This window comes from Otolemur garnettii, unplaced genomic scaffold (genome assembly GCF_000181295.1).
Source record: "Otolemur garnettii isolate 467f Iridium unplaced genomic scaffold, OtoGar3 scaffold00130, whole genome shotgun sequence".
In the NCBI taxonomy this organism is placed as follows: domain Eukaryota; kingdom Metazoa; phylum Chordata; class Mammalia; order Primates; family Galagidae; genus Otolemur; species Otolemur garnettii.
This window is the reverse complement of record NW_003852525.1, coordinates 962706-967227: the sequence shown is the minus strand read 5'-3', so window position 1 is coordinate 967227 and position 4522 is coordinate 962706. Positions and strand designations below refer to the sequence as shown.

At 35.0% G+C, this 4522-nt stretch overlaps 1 protein-coding gene across 5 annotated transcripts in view; it reads right to left on the bottom strand.

Annotated features, from left to right (window-relative positions):
• EPHA5 (EPH receptor A5) overlaps positions 1-4522 on the bottom strand; it is a 274814-nt gene that overhangs the window by 72280 nt on the left and 198012 nt on the right. The window lies entirely within an intron of this gene.

The following is a 4522-nucleotide window of genomic DNA, read 5'->3' as shown; positions in this document are numbered from 1 at the left end:
AAATGTCAACTGAATATCAAGGATAATCTTTCAAGGAGAGAAAAAGTGAGGAAGGCACGGGGAAGAACGTCCTCCAGCATCAGGCTGGAATCTGGGAGAGTGACCATCTGCGGGTGAGACTGGCCAGTTAAACAGCTTAAATCTGTGACATATCAGAGAAAAATGCCCACTGAATTGGGACCTGAAAAGTTACCCATGTTCAATAAAAGAGAAAGAGCAGAGGACAATTACAATATTCTGTGCATATCAACAGGCTTAATTCATATCCGTTCTTGGACAATTAAATCAGAGCTTGCTGAGGACATGTCAATTGTTTTTAATCCCATGGGGAAAAAAATTTAACGATTTATAGGAAAGTATTAAAAAAAAAAAAAGAGTTTGAACCATGCAGAAAATGCCCTCTGGAATAATTAACACCTATAAAAGGGAGACTCACACCCATTTGAAAATCATCAAGAATTCTAACATGTCATTTTTTAAATAGATTTTTTTCCCTTCAAGACTGACCCTTGACTATACTGTTTAAATTGTGTCTAAGTAGAAAGACCCCAAAAGTTTTCTGCATAATTAGCTTAAGCCTGAAAAGATTAAAAAGTCTCCATACTTGATTCCTTTTTCATCTTTGAGTATATTTAGGAATTTAAAAAGTTGATTTTTCTCTTGGAAATAGATTAGTCTCATAATACTCAATGTGTCAGAATATGAAAATTATTTTTTCTTTTGTCTGAATAAAAGTACAAATTGTCCATGAATATGGATCCTTAAGGATATTTTTTCCTGAGCCTAAACTGTGATATGAACTTTCGATGAATATTATCTATAAGTGTTATTAATATTTTACAATATAACAAAATGAAATTGTTTAAAAACTGAGGAGTCAAATTCATTTCAATTAAATGATATGTTACCTAGGTACAAGTATTTTTGTATACCATGCCATAGTCGAGGGATTAAAAAATAATAAAATATTAAATTAAAAATGAGAAGGTCGTCTAAATGTCATGTGTGTGTGTGTTTAGTAATCATATTTTGATTACTAAAATCAAAGAGAAGAAGGAGAAACAGAGGTAATTAAACATCCTCACACCAATCTTGGGAAAGACTTTTCAAAATAATTTCCTAGGCTGGGCGTGGTGGCTCACACCTGTAATCCCAGCACTCTGGGAGGCCAAGGTGGGTGGATCCCTTGAGCTCAGGAGTTCAAGAACAGCCTGAGCAAAAGCGAGACCCTGACTCTACTTAAAATGGAAAAAACTAGCCAGGCATAGTGGTGGGTGCCTGTACTCCCAGGTACTTAGGAGGCTGAGGCAAGAGGATTGCTTGAGCCCAAGAATTTGAGGTTGCTGTGAGCTATGATGATGCCAGGGCACTCTACCCAGGGCAACAGAGTAAAACTCTGTCTCAAAGAAAAAAATAATAATAATAATTTGCTAGTACTCCAATATAACTTGCCAAATTTGTGTTCAGTTTGGTCCATATTTCTTAATTTAATTTTCCATTTTTTTGACACATCTGTATTGATTTAATTCAAGACAATCTAGGTACTACAGGTTAAGATTTTCCTAGTCCAGATAAAAATTAGCAAAGTTCATTGCCTAAAATGACATAGGAAAAGTCTCCCAAGAATAATATTAGTTTGCTTTGGTGTATGTATAGTTACATGAATCAAAATATAAAATAATTGGTCCACGAAGAGTATAACACAATGGCTAAAGATGTTCCTATCATATGAAAAATGCTCCCTGAATTTCAAGAATGTACATTTAACAAAATGAAGTATGAAAATTTCATGCAAAAAAAGAAAAATGCTGGTAAGAAATTCTCAGAGTCTTTTGGGTGAAATTTATACTCAACTTCAAATTCGTAGCATCAGCATCATAAATTCAATATGTTATTAAATTATGACTGATGAAGAGAGAATTCTAATGTGAGTGAACAAAGCACTAATTGGTAAGGTTTTGCTATTTTTAGAAGGAGTACACTTCAGGAAGTACAATCAGAGATTTTCTTACCAAGCCTTGGATTCACTTATGCTGAAAATTAAGCCATCTCTTGGGCATAGATGTGATTGCAGGATACGTGAGACATTATGTTAAAATTTAGTTATTCTCAACAGCCATTTGGGGTATGGATTTTGTGTGAGTGTGTGTGTTGAACTCTGTGTAGTATAAGTTAAAACTACAGCATCCTTCAGTGACCAAATAGTGTGTGGTTGGAACGTTGTCTCAAACATTTTATTTAATGTTGTTGAGGTCACATCAGGGTAAGCAGGAACCCATAGTCTAATGTCTGTAATAAATTCACATTAATTCAAATGAAGAATATTTAGGTTAAATATTCTGGATATATTTGGAACATATTCTTCTTAGTAAAGTATCTCAAAAATGGAAAAAAAAAGTATCCAATGTGCTCAATACTACTATGAAATCAATATATAACCACCTACACACTCATACAAATGGCAAAACATAACTATAGTCCAGAAAGCAGAAGGGAAGAGGAGAGAGAGGGGAGGGGAGAGGGGATATGGGAGGAGGGAGGGTATTTGTGGGGACCTCACCTAATGTGCATGATGCAATGGTACATTTCAAAACTATTAAGAAATGAGTATAAATGTGATGGACGTGTTACTTAGTTCAATGTAAGCATTTCACATTGTATATCAAAGCAGTACCCTGAACCCCACAAATGCATCAATGTACAAAGTTATGATTTAAGAAAAAGTGATTACAAAAAATGACAAAAAATAAAATTCTAGGTTAGTATGAGGGTACAGATAATCAGATTACATTGTTTGCGTTTGTTAGGTAAAGTTCAATTTGGAGTTGTGCCCCTCCAGGAGGAATGCCATCTACTCATGTTGGGCCTGTTAGGTGACAGCCCATCATCATCTACTCGTGTATTGGGCCTGTTAGGTGACAGCCCATCATTTTCCTTCCTCCTTCCCCACCCCCAACTTCAATTTAATTGTGTTTTTCTCTTATATGAGTATTTGATTGTCTGCTGATTTCATATTAGTGTTGACTACTTTGGAAACTTGCTTTTGCATTCTTGGGATAGTTTACTAAACAGAATGTTCTCCAGCTCCATTTAAAAAAATAAAAAACTATCATAAACAATTTCCTATATTAGAATTTACCATTTAATAAATTTGGAAACACGTAAACATATTGGATTTTACACTTTGGTTCTTAATAATCCCTGTGTGCCTCAATATAAATTACTGAATTCATTAGAAAGGAAGACGCCAATTTTTCTCTCCGTCAGAAGTAAAGAAATGGTATTACGAACTAGCTCTGCAATGTATCACATTTATCCAGACTTTGTGGAAAAGACACGATCGCACGGCAGTTTTCTTAGTAGTTACAATTCACACAACCTGATTATCAAATTGGATCAAAATCTGAGCAAAGTTTTTAATGACAAAATTAGTAAGAATCTGCTTATCTTCCAGAAAGCAGGGTGGTGGGCTGGCCGTTCCCCCCTGGCAGCCTGGAGAGGAGAGGGCAGTGCGGGACAGATAAAGCCAGGCCTTTGGCTCAGTTGGGTTTCAAAGTCCTCACCAAAACACAAACTGCCTCCCCACTAGGAATTCTGAACATGCATAGCAGCTATTCTAACAATAAAAGTAATCAGTGATATACTACATATATCCTTAAGAAAATTTCAAACACTTTTAAATGAATAGGAACCAGAAGAAAATAAATTTTCGGATACAAAGCAAAAAGATGCTCAAAGGAATTAGCAATATTTTATGAAAATAAAATACTAGTGTTAGCTAAGGATCTACTCATAAATCTGCTCAGGACGCAATGGGCAGTGTATTGAAAAGTGCCTCATTCTGTATATTTAGGAGTTGGACAGGTGCTGAAGAGTCAACCATCAATAAGTAGAACACTAAAAAAATCAATATTGACTCTGTGGCTTTTTTTGAGGGGAGGGCATACAGTACATTATATTTCTGTCGGGTTTAAATATTTCCATGAGTACTCTTTTCTATAATGGTCTAAACACCAAAATAAAGTTTAAAATGGACTCATTTCTGAATATTCCTTCTAACTATAAACTAGGTTAAAGAAACATAGGAAAATATGAAAATATGTTCGTTGTAGGAATAGGGAATATTCATGTTTTATTTCCCTTATTTTTAGGTATTTTGATTATTCTCAGCTTAATGTCCAAAAAGGCCATCTACAAAAGCTTTGTATGTGTGTGTGTATGCGTGTGTGTGTGTGTGTGTAGGGGGGCTCTCCCTCTTTTAGTTTTAAAATGAAAAAAAACTACCTATACAATACCTATATGAACAGTCAATAAAATCTGCTTTAAATCAGTGCACACCATCACTGAAGCATTCAGGTGAAATCCTTTACAAGCTAAAAATAAAAGCTGTCATTGAAAAGGTTTGTTTATTTCCAAAGAGGCTTTGTTTTGCCGGAATGTCTGCTTATCCATCCCCTTGTTAATGTATAATACTGGCTAACGAGAATTTACCAGTTCTATTCCCCAGAAATTCACTCGGCAC